General features: G+C 41.3%; 1 long non-coding RNA gene across 2 annotated transcripts; it reads right to left on the reverse strand.

The window, feature by feature from the left end:
- Positions 1–284: 284 nt before the first annotated feature.
- Positions 285–5,109, reverse strand: LOC106734094 (uncharacterized). Of its 2 annotated transcripts, none has more exons than XR_001369843.2 (3): positions 4,865–5,109; positions 2,925–3,096; positions 285–915 (listed from the first exon to the last, which is right to left on the reverse strand). It is a non-coding gene; the product is annotated as an uncharacterized LOC106734094 (long non-coding RNA). The 2 variants fall into 2 exon arrangements; XR_001369844.2 differs by having other exon boundaries at positions 2,911–3,096.
- Between the last annotated feature and the right edge of the window lie 11,534 nt (positions 5,110–16,643).

Below are 16,643 nucleotides of genomic sequence, written 5' to 3' on the forward strand. Positions count from 1 at the left end.
GTAAGCCACCAGGTCCGGGACTTGAACCTCTGTTGACCATGTGGGAGTCCAGTGCCTTAACCACAACGCCACCTGCTGGCCCCCAGCATAGAGGTAATTTGAACAGATGAAATCCAAGTTGGATCCCACTAGATTATATATTTTTTTTATTGGGGCTTTTTTTTTTTTTTTCTATAGGGCAGGTGCACTCACCAGAGAGGCACAAAGGGACAGAAAGCAAGAAATGACTTCCCAGGGGGGATGACCACTCCATAATCCATTCTCCTCTGTTCTCCTCACAGGATTTTGGGCGGGCACACACACACACACACACACACACACACATGTGCCCGGCACGAGTTGTAAGCAGCTGGGCCCATGTCTTGAACCACGGTCAACTACATGGGAGTCCAGCAACATAACTGTTACATCATCTGCTGGGTCCAGATTATAGTTTTTGAAAGGAAATTAAGGAAGTCCTGTTAAATGTTCATGTGGCTACCCTTTTCTAGTGACATTTTGTTTAGTTCCAAAAGTCTTATTTCCAAAAAATGAATCACCTTTCCATTGTATGAAGTTTTGTCTCAACTCATATCTAACATCAAACAACTCAGAGGCAGTCAGTCCATCCTTCTGTAAGCTCCCTCCAGTCTCTTCAAATATCATCAAACAGTTTTAGAGAAACAGCATATAAATATCTATTTTACTGTAATCCTTTTCTCCATTCTCACTCTCAATATGTTTCCCAATCAAAGGAAGACATTCTTCTTCTCCCACACTTTGAAAATATGGTTTTGCGGCGGGCCAACATTTTAGCATCTTTTCTATGGCTGGCAGCAGTGATGGCCATCTGGCGGGCACATGTCTAGAGAGGTTTTCTCCTTCTGTTTCTGTCATCGGAAATCTCATAAAGTGCTTCTGCACATTTTGAGGAAACTGAAAAGTAACCAAAGAGTTTCATTATGAAAGTCTCACTGTCACATTTAAGCAAACCACACCTCTTGTTGGCAGTCTGGTGGATGAGAGGTATGGGGCATTGAACAAGTAAGATCTTTTTGTTTTCTTCAGTAAGAAATTAACAGATTGAATGAAATTTGCCAAAATGTACATCTGCAGTGTCTGATTAATATGCAGATAGATGAGCTAAGCCTAGTTTGTTTTTAGACAAAATACCAACAATATTTAACGACTTCAACAGTTTCATTAAAATTCTCACAAAATCCAAGAAGATGATTTCTTTTTTTTTTTTTTTTTTGGAGAGGTTTTTGCTATAGGGCACGTGCACTCGCCAGAGAGACAGAGAGAGACAAAGAGACAGAAAGCAAGAAATCACCCCCCAAGGGGGATGGCCATGCCACAATCCTTCTCCTCCATTCTCCTCTTGGGATCTTGCCACCCATGCACACATGCCCATTGTGAGTTTAAGCCACCGGGTCCAAGACTTGAACCACGGTTGACTACATGGGAGTCCAGCGACATAGCCATTATGCTAACTGCTGGTCCCCAACAAAATCCAAGAAGGTGATTTGAAACTGTGTTCAAGTCAAAGTATCTAAGAACTAGAGGAACCCTTTTTTTTTTTTTTTTTTTTTTGTCATGATGGGCATATAACTTGAATCTAATGTACTATAGAAAGCACGATTCTTGGTGAGACATGACAAAAGCAGCTCTACTCATAAGGGGCTAACACATCTATTAGAATTTCTCTTTTCTTCACCCACAGGATATTTTGGTTGTAACCCTTGAATCAGGAAATGCAATTTTACTCTCTTTCATATAGCAGTCAAGGGCCTGGTATGATAATACATGTATGCCCAAACTAATTCAGTAGCTGCTATTTTTGAACATTGGTGTCTGTTTGGACGATGAAGATACTTTTGATTGTTTTAGAAGCACTTGTCTGTCTCATCCCAGACTTGTGCTTTCACATCGCCTTCTCCACCATGTTCAATCCCAAATTCTTTCTTGCATATTATGAAGTATGTTCTGTTTTGGTTATTTACCTCCTAAACCAGTTGTATGTGTCCTTCCAACTGTCATTAAAATAATGACAGTTGGTGATGGGGTCATGTTTGCATTGGATTTAACTGGTCTCATTTTTGTTTTCTGACCACTTAAAAAAACATGGTCACAACAGACACAATGTTAAAAAATTAAACTAGCACTCTACTATTTTGATACAAAGCACAACAATTAATCCTTAGGCAAAGTCCAAGATGGATTTAATATTCATGATTATAACACTTAAGTCATATCTCCCTGAATGATGCAACAATGCACAGATGACCATTATTGTGAATTGCAAAACAAGGTTGCCAACATCAGTGGCAGGTCAGGGGGAAGTGGGCCATAGCAGGTGCAGAAGATAGATAATCTATCTGACATTCAAGAAAACCATATGGGATTGTACTTTTCCTCCAGTCTTCTATAGTCAATGCCAAAATCCAGGACTTTTCACATTCTAGGGATGGTTTCCCAGGACACAGTACTTTCAGTATGAAAATTGGGATGACTAGTTACCCTACAACCAGTACCATATGCCGTATTAACCCAAGGGCTAGCTCTCCAGAAGCAGGAGGGTATGTACATGGAACTGGAGACCTTCTTACCTCAATTCCACTTATGGAATATTTTTCGTGGATTCCCCTTCTTTAAAGGTAACAGAAACAGAACTTTGTCTTTTCTTAGACTTTAGAATCACTACAAGTTCATTACTCTAGATCTGGAAACACAGGCAAAACTTAGGGCTGTGCCTTCTCCAGCTCAGGTCCTGAAAGACACACAGGAAATCCACCACCACCACCACCACCAAAGAAAGGAGAAGAAAAAAGACTCACTGAGAACTCCAGCCAGTCAAGGAAGGAAGGAGGGAGAAAAGCAGCCACAGATGGCTGGTAGAGAACAGAAACCACACCAGGGGGAGACACTCACCTCCCCAAACTCACCAAGTTGGCTTTCTCTCAGTAGCTTCAGGGTTCAGATGTCCTACCAAGGTTTTCTTTACAGGCTCCTTCTTCACTGCTGGGGCCTTTTTGGGGTCCATGCCATGGTCACCCATGCATGTGACCATTTCAGAAGATTGTTCTGAAACAATCTGTGTTCTTTCTGATCTAGGACCTGTTCCAGTGGAAAGGTAGGTTGATAAACTATCTAGATTTGCCCAGGACTACGATGGTAAACTGGAGATAGTAAACTAGTGGGTCGTTGGGAAAGTCATGATGCATTTTTGCAAAGAAAAATACATCATGACTTTTCCAATGACCCAATAATTCAGTGTTAAACTAGAATTGAGGAGTTTCCTGGGAAACAGGACTTTCAGTGCTAAAAGCACAACTAAGGAATCCAGGATAAGAGACTTTCAGCACTAAAACTAGGGCCATGGGGTCTCCCAGGATGTGAAGCTCTCAGTGCCAAACCAGAATGATTCCTTCTGAAAGGAAGGTCTGGTGGGCTCTGGTTCTAATTCTCACTGGCATTTCTTATTACCTAGGGCAAGTACCTTCTCTTCCAGTCCCCAGATTTCACCACAGGTACACAGACTATTTGACCCTCCAAGTATACCATATTCTGCCCAAATGTGACTTCTCATTTTTTTTCCAAACCTGAAAATCCAACTGGTCTACCTAAACACGTAAATCAGTCCTCACTCCTACTAAGCCTTTGTCCCATTTTGTGAGCTTCCTTTCAGTCCTGGCAGGCACCGGTCTTAGACTTCTGTCCTCTACAAGTAAAGTAGGAAGGATTAAGAGGACAGACTGGAACTGAGCTGCTGGGGCAGGGGGCGGGGGGATAACAAGGACTCCTGGCCCTCAATTCACTATATAATCATTTCTAGTTATTTTTGTCCTCTGACCCTTAGTTTCTTCCTCTGTAAAACAGTCACTAACATACCTATCTCATAGTATCTCTGGGTGATTTCCTAATCTGATACGTGAAGCATTTAGTGCAGTGTCCAAAACAAGCACATAACAGCTACTGAATGTCCACTGTCCTCTTCATGAACCACAGTCCACAGATCTCTCACTCTGCACTTAACAGGAGCAAATCCCTAAACTCTGCTTCCTCCAGAGCAGTTGGCCAAAAACTGCTCAGATAAACTGGTCACGATACAGGAATGCTATTCTGTTAGAGGTCAAACTCTGAGCATCGGGAACCTTGATGAAACACTCCGCTTATCTTCTCCGCACTGGCTGCATCTCTGAAGAGGGCAAATCCCAACCCTTTTGATCTTCCAGCTCGGAGATCCAATTTTACTGGATCCAATGACCTCTCCAAATTTGGTAAAACAGTCTTTGGGGGAGGTCACGGGTCACCAACGAACAATCTTCTGAAATGGTGACAAGAAGTCTTACAAGGAGGCAGTGAGCCTGTAAGAAAGCTTTATAAGAAAGCCAGAAGTTTGAGAGGGACTGCAAATAAAACCACTATGCACAGCAAAGGACTTCATCCTCCCATCCTAAGCCTGTAAAGACCCTCATGAATCTACATGACAGCTTCCTTATTAAGGTCTCATGTCCACCCTGATCCTAACAGAGCTCTAACACAACCTCAGCACCCCCGGGGTGGGAGAGAGAGAGAGAGAGCAAGGTAACCTCACCAGGCCGCAGTCCTGGGCACTTGGCACAACTGGAAGTTACTTTAAAAGCCATTGACAGTGGCTTCAGAATATCCCTGTCTTCCCTATACCCATACTGTCTTCCTGGGACAAAGACCCCGTCTACAATGACCCGGTGGGTGCCCAGTTTAGAGGAAGGAGGGGAGGATGGATGGATGCATGGATCAGCAGAGAGAGGTAGAACCGAGAGGGAGGGAGGACTAGGTAGGACGCAGACCCCGACCTTGCTCGGCCCGGGTCTGGGAGCACACCCTCCTTCTGACTACCCACCCTCTCGGCAGCGCGGCTCCAGGACCGCACAAAAGTCGACCCAACAACTGGCAGCAACTCCGCAACACCTATACCGAGTCCTCCGAGTCCTCGCCACAGTTCTTCTGGTCCCTGGTCCGGGGTGTCTAGCTACGGGTTGGGCACCCTTCGGGAGCTGCTTCGTGTCTGCTCTTGGCCCCACCCACGCCTCGTGGCACGTTAGTCTTAGCGCGATCAAACAGCAGCCACGACCACCTCAGCCATACCAGCTGCGTTCCGGGGCGCAGCGAGCTGACTTTATAAAGCTCAAATCGGAGGCGGGGCCACTCTACCTAACGCGCATGCTTAATGGCCACTCGCCTGGCACTCATCTGTGCACCGGCGTCCCATTGGCTACAACGATGCCTGCTCTGTATCTAGGCGAGCTTGTTCTCTTACCTCCACACACCCCAGGGTGAGGTGGGTCCCCTGGTCCCGCCTGGCGGTTACCTGCCACCTCCCGCGGCGCGATACGCCCTCCGCCCAATGAGCCCACAGCGTCTTGACCCCTCGCGCCAAGGGCTCAGGGCTTCAGAGTCCCACAGCAAACTCATTGAAAGCAAATCTAGAAAAGCAAAGTTTAAGTGAGAAAAATATAAAAATTGATATTTGCAAAAGCATAGTAGACGATCAAAAAGTCAAAAAGTTAAAAGACAAAAGATAAAATGCAAATCTAATTTCTAGCTTAGGGTATTTATTCCGATTTCTATTTAGATCTCCATAAGCAGAATTTCATGATCTGTGAATCAAGCATTTCTCATTTGGTTGCCTTTCCTATGAAAAGGCAATAGGGGGCACTAGATGCTAGGGTTTTGTTTGCTAGGCAAGGCGTTTCAGCTCCTTCCGTTATTTTCAAACACCAAATATCAATAATTTGCTTTTTAAAAATAGAGATGGTTATAAAACCTGGCAGTAAACGGGAAAAACAGGAGATGGGCTGCATAGAAGCCTAGGTGAAAAGGGCATTCCATGAGTGCACCAAGTCCTATTGACCAAGCACCTGGATCTGGCACTTCTCTGCATGGCCTTGAAATTCCTGAAGCATCTGACAAGAATAAAAAGCCAATTCCAGGACAAAAAGGAACTTATGAGGTGGGCAGTGAAAAAGACACAGCACAGTAGAGAGTGAGCACCAGGACAAGGGGCTGACTCTTCTTAAACCTAGATACATTTGAACTATTGCAAAAGACAGGGACTTTTCGTGCTAAAATGGGGACTGAAGGATTTTGGAAACACAGGACTTTGCTGTAAGCAGTAATGATAACTACAACAGCTAAAATGTAATGAGTACCTAGTGTGTGCCAGGCAACGTTCTAAGAGAGAGAGAGTTGTGTGTGTGGGAGGGTGTGTGTGCACGCGTGTGTAGTATGTTATTATGCAATAGAAGATCTCTCCATGTCATGATCCTTCTGCTTCAGCCTTCCTAGTAGCCAAGACCACAGGCACATGCCACCACATGAGACACTTTCAGTGTGTCGCTGTAACCCATGCTGGCTGCGAATGCATGGTTTTTCCAACTCTCGTTCTTCATGACAACCCTCTGAGGTAGATACTACCGTCATCGCCATCCTACAGAGGAGAAAACTAGCAACTTGCTAAGGAATCCAAAGAAGTGCTAGACTCAGAGAGAAAACTTGAGTGTATGTATGCTCTATGGTCATTCTGCATGGGTTCAAACTATGGCTCCATCAAACTTATTAATATGGTAATATTGTGACTGGAACATAGGAAATAATAGTATATATCATTATCCTTTTTTTTTTTTTTTGCCAAATGTAATACTCCAAATTAACTAGCATTTCATCAATGATTTTGAATCAGACCATGGAGGAATTTGCAATCATGCCATTTCTCTTCAGTGAAAAAGTGTTGTATTTCAGTTCAACTGTTTTATTTTTTGAATTTTTAGATTAATTTCACATTTTACATCAAATCCCCATAATTTGTATTTTCTCCCATTCTGAGGGTTGTCTTTCACTCTAATTATTGTTTCCTTTATTGTGAGGAAGCATTTTAACTTGATGTAATCCCACTTGTCCATTTTGGGGATTATTACCTGTGCTATTATAATTAAAAGAGTGGTCCCTGGGCAACTGCAGCAGCACAGTAGCAATGCAATGCTCCATGATGCGGATCCCACATGGGAAGATCCTGGGTTCTCACCCTGAGGTCGCCCTGTGCATGCATGTGCCTGTGATTCTACTGGGATGTCCATAGTCCTGCCTGACTGATGGCAGGGGTGGATCACGGCAATGAAGACACTTTGGGGGGTTTCTTTTATGTACCTTCCCTACCTTCATGTTTCATGGAAGAAATGAATGAACAAAAACTTAAAAGAAGGAAGAGAATGATCCTTATTCTTCAGGAACTTAAAGTCAAGTTATAAGTCCAGCTGTGGGGACCAGCAGGTGGTGTGGTGGTTAAAGCACTGGGCACTCCCACATGGCAAACCACGGTTCGAGTCCTGGACCTGGTGGCTTGCTTTCTCACTCTCTCTCTCTTTCTGATCAAATTAAAATGAATGAATGAATGAATGAATGAATGAATGAATAAAATTAAATAAATAATCCTAAAAAAAAAAAAAGTCCAGCTGCTGTAGTTTAGTAGTAATGCAAGTGCCCTGCAGGGTTGGAAACCATGTGGCTGAACAGGAATTCAGATCTCTATGTCAGCTTGAAGGCATGCTGGGGATATATGAGGGTGCCTGGGATTCCAAGGAGCTGGAGGGCTAGGGAAAGGGGATTGTGGCATGGCAAGACCCTGTCGAGGGTGCTTTTCTCGCTCTCTCTCCCATGTTTATGCATTCTTTATCATAAGAAAAAAGTTTTTTTAAAAATCTAGTTGAAGAGGTTGATATGATTCATATAGCTAAAGAGTTGCTATTGAATGGGTGAATAAGAATAATAGATACACATATGCATTCAGAAAAGGGGACAGTTGTGAAATGGGATGGCTGGGTCTAGCTCACAGGTTACTCAGCAGAATACCTGCTTAAATTTCTTCATGAACAATCTCCATGTCACCATTAGGAGGCAGCCTCAGATCTTGAATAGCATGAGCTAATCATTATATTCTTTGAATTTGATTATCATAAGTGTATATATTTAACTAAAAAGCATAGTTGATTTTTATTTGTCACTAAAATTCAGTTAATGAATGGCATACATCTAGTTTTTTAGCTGAAAGGATACATTTATTAATTTTGGAGGAAAAAGCATTTATTGATCTCACGAATATTTATCTATTAGATAAATTGGACTCAGAAATAAACATGTCAAATCAGGGCCTATTTCTGGAGTGAGGGGTATGGAAAGGGATATTATTTTAATTGTAACCTGAAATGTAAGAGGGAGCCACTGGGCAAGGAGCCAAGGAACCACATTGTGAGCAGCAGTAATGGCCTGAGCAAAGCCTTGAGGTAGGTCCTGTGCCTATGAAAACCCAAGGAGAGCACAGAGGGCTCTAGAATTGTGAATTAGAAATGGAGGGAATTGGTTTTGCAAGCAGCTATGTTCACAAAGAGTCAGAGCTGAGTATGGCTTCCTGCCTCTGAGTCTTCTTGTATTTAAATCATCTGGACTGTGCAGTCTCCAAAAGTTATGCACAAAGATGACCTCTAATCTCCTGATGTAGTTTCCACCACCTTTACCCTGTGGAGTCCTATGTGCTCTCTCTCTGGGTGGAAACTACATCAGGAGATTAGAGATTGTCTTTGTGTATAACTTGCTTTTCATTGGTTGTCCTTCACTGAATTTAATGCTGCCATGTCTGTGTACATTGAAGTGCAGAGAGCATCTGTCTTGAATGCAGTGACTCTTATTCTCTTTATCTTAATGGTAAAAGAGTTAAGTTCTTCTGTATAATAAAAAATGGATTTACATGCATTTGCCAGTGTACATGGACAGCACAACCTCACCTTAACCAAAACAGATTTCTTGGAAATAAAACCCGAAAACAAATATTAAAGAGAGTGCAGTCTGTTAGTCTTCATGAAGCTGTTACTGTACCTGTGATTCTTGGAATGTAAAAATCAAACAGAAAATTGGCTTGCTGAGAAAAAAATTTTATTTACAGGGTTAACCCTGTGTCCTCTGCAGGTTTCTTTGAGCAAGCAACCCCTAATGCAATAAAAATGGCATCCTTGAGGAAAAACAGATTATCTTGTCTGATAAGGCTGCCTCTTCTCATTATGCTTATGTTACTCTGATAATGTATTTCTCCCTTTTTTTTTTTTTTGAGAGGTTTTTTGCTATAGGGCGCGTGCTCTTGCCAGGCAGACATAGAGAGACAGAGAGACAGAAAGCGAGAAATCATCCCCCAGGGGGGATGGTCATGCCACAATCCCTTCTCCTCTATTCTCTTTTCGGGATCTTGGGCACTCAAGCACACGCGCCCAGTGTGAGTTTTAAGCCTCCGGGTCCGGGAATGCAAACCGCGGTCGACTACGTGGGAGTCCAGTGACATAGCCATTACGCTAACTGCTGGTTCCCTCTCCTTTTTTTTTATAGAAGTTTTTGCTTTAGAGTGTGTGCAATCACTGAAGAGAGAGACAGAGACAGTGAGAACTCAGCCCCCACCCTCACCCCAGGCAGTATGGCCATGCTATGCTGCAAACCCTTCTCTTTCATTCTCCTCCAGGGATCTTCGGGATGCACACACACATGCTCAGCATAAATTTCAAGCCATTGGGCCTGAGACTCGAACCATGGTAGGCCATGTGGAAGTCCAGCGACGTAACTACTAGGTCATCTGCTGGCCCCCGGGTAGTGCATTTCAATCAATGTTATTACTTAAAGAAAAGGTCCTAAGAGAAGGCTTAGGCCAAAAAATAGAACATGATAATACTTGAAAACATACAATTGAGGAACATTCTATAAATCCTTTCAACAGTGCAGAGTTTACTGTAAAGGTCAAATTTAGTACAAGTTTAATGAGAGGAGAGAGTCATTTCCTTTCTTTCTCCTTTGTGTTTACAGTTTGGTCTAAGAGCTGCTTGTCATAACAAGTTTAAGTGGAATCTCTAAGAAATTTCTTGGAAACAAGGGGAGTGATTATTAAAGGGATCTGAAATGCCAGCCAGGTGTAGGTGGAGCGTTACTTTTCAAAAAGCACGACACATCTGCAATACCATAGGCAGCCCTGGAATACCTTTCAGCATTTGTATAAGGCACTTTCTCAGGCCAGACTTCATAAAGGTTATTGGGATGAAGACGAGAGAAAGAAATTGGATTATTTATTAAATGAGTTTAAAACTACTTTTGGGAAATTATTCCAGTGATGATGTAGTTAATAATGGTGGATTTTAGGCTTAGGTTTTCAGTTAATGAAGCTTTTAGGCTAAGAGCCTGCCAGATGAACAAGACTTGTCCGAGGCCTCTGCCTCTTATTGACTGGAGCTGTGTCCAAATGTAATTCGATGCTTCTTTGTTACTCCATTTTATAAAGATGAACCTATAGACAGAACTATAGGAAAGCTTTCTTTTTTCCCTATGTCTTTTGAAAGATTTCCTGTGGGGCTTCTGAGATGCCTAATTCAATGTTTCCCAAATTTGTTGCTTGTTGGAATCACCTGGGCATCTTTGAAAATTATCGTTTGTCCCCAGATGTTGTCATTTAATTGGTATGGGCTGCAACCCAGGTATGGGAATATGTGTTAATCTTTTTATATTGAGATAGTTGTCGATTCATATGTGGTTGTAAGAACTAACACAGAGATTCCTCGTACCCTTTATCCAGTTTCCCCCAATGGTAACATCTTCCAAAACAATAATACAATACCATAAACATGATAAAGACATTGAAACAAGCAAGATAGAGAACATTTCCATCAACACAAAGATTTTCTCCCCATGGACCGTTTAACCACTCGGTTCCCCACCTATTTCAACCTCCTCCTTAAACTCTGGCAGCCATTAATCTCTTTTCCATGTCATAATTTTGTCATTTTAAGGAAGTTACATAAATGCAATCATATAGCATGTAACCTTTGTTTTTTTCCCAAAAAACTCAGCATAATTCTCTGGAGAGTCATTCAAGTTGTTGCATGTATCAATAGTTCCTTTTTATTGCTGAGTAATATCCCATGGTATGAATGTATCATGGTTTATTGGACCATCTGGAATGTTTTCAAGTTTGGGCTATTAGGAATAAACCTGAAAGACATAGCTGTGTACACATTTTCATATGGATGTATGTTTTTATTCCTCTGGAATAAGTGCCCAAGAGTGGAATTGCATTATACATGTATGATTTATTTTTTGAGAAATTGCCAAAATGTTTTCCAGAGTAGGTGTACCATTTACATTTCTACCAGTGATGTTTGAGTGCTCTGATTTTTCTACATGCTGACAGCATTTGGTGTCGCTACTGCTTTTTCCCCCTTATTCATGACAGAGAATGTACATGCATATGAGAGAGAGAGAAGCACCCTGCACAGGGTCTGGTCACACCATGATTCCCTTCCTCCAGTCCTCTAGCCATCAAATCCTGGACACTCATGTATGTGCTGGAATGTTTCAGGCTTGCCTGGCCAGGGATTTGAACCATGCTCACCACCTTCTCTTTCGCTGCACATTACTCCCATACCCCAAAGGTGGCCCTATAGTCACTATTTTTTGTTTTAGCTATTCTGATAGATGTGTAGGGATACCACACTATGGTTTTGATTCATATCTCCCTATTGGCTATTGATGTAGAATATGTTTTCATGGGCTTATTTGCCACCATTCAGTAAAATGTATTTTCCCTATTTTCTAACTAGATGATTTACTTTCTTACCATTAGATTTGAGAGTTCTTTATATATTCTAGAAATCAGAAGTCCCCCATGAGAGCTGAGATCTAGTGATAAGGTCTAGTGATAAGATTCAGAGATAAGGCAATGAAGGTGTTCTGCTGAGAATTTACCCTGTGTGACACACTGTGAGTACACTGTGATACAAAGGGAGAAAAACACAATGCCAGAGTTTTCAGACCACATCCTCCTGTGTGCCTCTGATCGCTCAGATTGATCTTCTAGAAATTAGGAAGAAACAGATAACTCATCAGATGACTAGAAATATGTGAAACCAAGAAAATACCTCACCTGCAAGGGAAAAGAATAACTCCTCCTCATCCACAGACAGTATAATGGAATTCATGACACGTCTGGAGTTGAATGTTATATTCCAGAATTTAATCGGGAAGACTGGACCACAACAGAAGATAGATTAAGTACTTGAGAACGAACTGGTAAAATAGCATTTTATGACTTTTGACTAAAACATTGCTGGTTTTTCTCTAGGCTTTGTTTTCCAGTTTTAAGGATTTTTGTCCTGTTTTGAGCTGCCGGTAGGTTCATGTACCTGCTATTTGAACAGAATCCTAACCTGTTTCCTGGCTTTAAGTTTTCAGTAGAGTTCCTTAGTATTCCTTTGATTTATTTAAGCTAATGGCGCTTTTCTTGAAATTAAAAAGTATATTTAAAATACCTGTTTAATGACCATAGTAAGCTATATAGCATCAGCTAGGTGCTACCTTATAGTATATTCATTGTACTCAGTTTCACACCTAAAGTCAGACATGTATTCACTGACATGTGCATACCAGCTAAACTTGCTATTGAAAGTAGTTAGATTACTTAAGAAATTTTGAGAATCAATAAAATGTGTGTGTGGAGGGGATCAGCCGATGGCATAATGACTATGTCACTGGACTCCCATGTTGTTGACTGTGGTTCAAGTCCCAGACCTGGTGGCTTAAACTCACACCAGGCATGTGCGTGTGCATGCGTGCCCAAGATCCCTAGAGGAGAATGGAAGAGAAGGGATTGTGGCATGGCCATCCCCCCTTGGGGGTGATTTCTCACTTTCTGTCTCTCTCTCTCTCTTTGTCATTCTGGCAAGTGCACACACTCTATAGCAAAAAAAGTCTCCAAAATAAAAATGTGGGGGGAAAAAGGAATGGAAAGAACTGTAGACACCTAAGATAGTGTGGGAGGAGGGTAGGAAATGGCAGAGGGTGAGACATCACCTGGGAGCTGTTAGGACAGAGGGTCAGAGAGAGGGCTAAAAGGAAATTCGAGAAACTAGAAATGGAAAATTTTTGATAATAACATGCATGATTAAGCCACTATGCAGTATATTTTGGATGGGAAATCACATTTTGTATGCAGTGACAATGCTCAGGAAATTAATGTAAATTAATTAATTAATTTAAAATGTTTCAGAAGACAATTACAGTACACTTATTACTAGATTCTAGCTTTGTCCATAGTTTTAGTTTAAGATTTTGTGAATCAATAAAAAAGGTAAAAAAAAAAGTAAAAAACCAATAAAATTAAATAAAACAACAACAAAAAAACATGTAACAGACACAAGTATGGAAAGTTATTGTGTAAAGTATTATCTTTGACTTACTTGTCATCCAATGTATTTATGCTTTGAGAACAAATGTCGTATGCTATAAAAATGTATAATGATTAAATGTAAATTAAAAAATAAATAATAACAAAGTAAAAAAGAAAAGAAAAATAATAACAATAAATAAAATTAAATAATTAATTCTTTGAAAATTAAAAAGAATTTATAGAGTATTCATAGTGACAAAACTAACAGAGGTAGAAGAGAAGAGAGACAATGAACGCCAGAAGAAAAAAGCCGATGAGTTCCAGGAGGTGAGGAAGTTCTTGAGAGAGCTGAAAGAGGAAATACACACCATAAAAAAGAATCAAATGGAACTGTTGGGGATGAAGGCTATAATACAGGAAGTCAAAATCTACTTTGAAAGTATTAAAAGCAGACTAGGTCATACATAAAATTGAATCTCAGATGTAGAAGACAGTATCGCTGAACTAGTAAAATCCACCACAAAGACTGAGAAAATAGCCCAAAGAAATGAGAATAATATACGAGAAATACTAGATACCATTAAATGTCCAAGCATCCAGGTAATCAGTATCCCAGAAAGTGAAGAGACTAATAAGGACTGACAATCTATTTTATGAAATCCAGGAAGAAAACTTCCCAAACCTAGAAAAGCATTCAAAAATCTAGACCCCCAAAATACATAGGACCCTAAATAGGATCAACCGAAGAAGATCTTCTCCAAGACACATTATAGCCAGAATAACCAAAACCACAGACAAAGACAAGGTACTCAGACTGGCAAGAGAGAAACACAAAGTGACCTACAAAGGATATCTCATCAGGCTAACAGCAGATCTCTCATTGAAAACAATGAGAGCAAGGAAAGAATGGGAAAAAATAATGAAAGTGTTGAGTGAAAAACAATTTCAACCAAGAATACTATGTCCAGCAAAATTATCCTTCATATGGGAAGAGAAGACAAGAACATTCTCAGATAAAAAAAACCTGAAAGAATTTACCAACAACAGACCAGCTCTCCAAGAAGTTCTGAAGGGAGTGCTATACCAGGAAAACTAAAGACCAGCAGTTAGCGTAATGGCTATGTCGCTGGACTCCCATGTAGTCCACCATGATTTGAGTCTCGGGCCAACTGCTGGTCCCCATCTATTTTTTCTTAAAGCTGATTTCAATTTCCTCATTCCCATTCTCCAGACTGGGTTAGGTATCCTTCTATCACTCACATAATCCTGTTCATATCACTGTTATCATAGGGTATAAAACATTACATTATTATCCATTACAATTCTATCTCTCTCATCAGATTTTGTACTTCTTGCAAGCTAAAGATGACATTTCTTTTTATTTTTTAAGTTAACATGGGATACCACTGACTTTGTTGGTGTACAATTTATTATTATTTTTTAACTTGCCAGGGAGTGCATGCTGGAGAGAGACAGGGAGAGAGAGAAAGTGAGAAAGCAGCCCCCTCATGGGGTTGGTCATGCTGTAGTCCCGTCTCCTCCATTTCTCCCTCTTTTAGGATTTTGGGCATGCACATGCAAATTCCTGGCATGTTTTTCAAGTCATTGGATCTGAAACTCATACTACACAGTCAGCAGTGAGGGATCCAGCCACTTTAACTATCGTGCCATCAGCTGGCACCAGTTTATAAATTTTAACACATGTATGCATTGTCAGAATTGATACTTCACTAGTTCTTTGTATGCTGAATAATTTGGGATTTTATCTTGGACATTTTGAATATTATTTTAAGGGACTCCGGGTTTCCTTTAAATCCTATGGAATGTTTAAATTTATGTTTCCAGCAGGCAATCAACCCAGTTGGTTTCAGGCTCCAAGTCTTGACCAACCTTCTGTGGGTTGTGGTGTCCACATCAGTTCCATTTGTTAAGCCTTCACAGTGGTATTCAGACCTATATGCTGTATCTGCCACCTTGTGGCCAGTCTGGTATCTGGGCACTGGTCTCTCCCATAGCTCAGTTCCCAAAGTCTATGATACATACCTTCTATGGTCAAATCCATGCATGCACAGTTTAAATAAGTCCAAATTCTCCCAACTCCTTCCCTCTCCGATATCTTTCTAGTACTATCTGGTTCTCTGAAGTTTCCCTTTTTCATCTTAATCTCTGCATTTCCCATATCTGAGCCCATGTCCGGAGCTGTTCCACTCACTCTACTAAAATGAGATAGATAGCCCTCCCCCACAACCACTCAGATTTGGCATGGATGTTGAGATTGACGATGCCACACATGCAACAGGAAGGTATGAAAAGCTTTATTGTTCACACGATGAAGCTCTCTGGGGAAAACAGGGAGAGTTTCCCAAGCTGAACTGGAATGACTGAGAGAGGTGAGAAAGAAGACTGGTGTGGGTTTTGTGGTTGTAAGGGGTTGAGGCTGAGGTGGGAGTTCCCACATGTAGACTGGACCTTGCATGGTTTGAAATTCCCACCAATGCCAAAGGAGCACATGAACTTTCACATGGGTTTGCCCAGTTGTGGGGCTAAGGGGAAGGGGAGTGGTGAGGCTTGAGAACTGTTAGCAGTTGAACATCAAAGATAGAACCAGACTCTATTATAGGGCCCAAGAGGCAGGAGAAAAAAGGCAACAGGCATTTGAATCACTCTTTGAGGACCATAGTTCTCCCAATCAGAGAGGAAGTTTCTCTCCCTCGGAGTTTTAGGTGACTATGAACCATCACAGGCTGGATTATCTGAGAGATTAAAAAGTAAAAGAAGGAAAAAGAAAAATGGGGAATTTAGGAGACCCTTTTCACATTCCTCACATCAGGGCTACAGGGTTTCTCCTGGACCTCTCTCTGTCTCTGACAATGCTCACTGCTAGATTTTTGAGCAACCTCGAGTCTAGGCCAGAGGGTGCTAGAGGGAAAAAAGCTCTTCACCAGTATATGGGACTTCAATTTCTGTTTTTTCCTCAATCTGTCTGCTATTATTTCCTTTTTCGTGATCCTGAAATATCTGCTCAATGTGTTCTCTCCAGGCTTTATAGATACATCCAGTAGGAGAAACAAGGTTACTCATCCCACATGAAACCAAATCCATCTTACTTAAGTTTGTGTCTTGGGCCTAGGACAGTGCATGGCCCATGTTCACTGAGTGAACAAGGTGAAAGGAATGGATGAATGAATGAGTACGCACCAGCAGCATCTTATGTTTTGTCTACAGATAACACAGAAAGACTCATGTTCCCAAAGAACAGATTACTAATAACCATGACATGGTTCAACTTTCCTCCATTCTTTTCCTGGGAGAGTGAGGGATATACAGAGAGGCTGTAGCCTAGGTTAATTAAAAAGCATAATTTTTCTTGCTAAATCTTTAAATGGTCTTAAATCTTTGAACACCCCAATGTTTCTACATCTCTAGAAAGAGTTGA

This window comes from Tupaia chinensis, unplaced genomic scaffold, assembly GCF_000334495.1.
Source record: "Tupaia chinensis unplaced genomic scaffold, TupChi_1.0 Scaffold148470_1, whole genome shotgun sequence".
Taxonomy (NCBI): domain Eukaryota; kingdom Metazoa; phylum Chordata; class Mammalia; order Scandentia; family Tupaiidae; genus Tupaia; species Tupaia belangeri.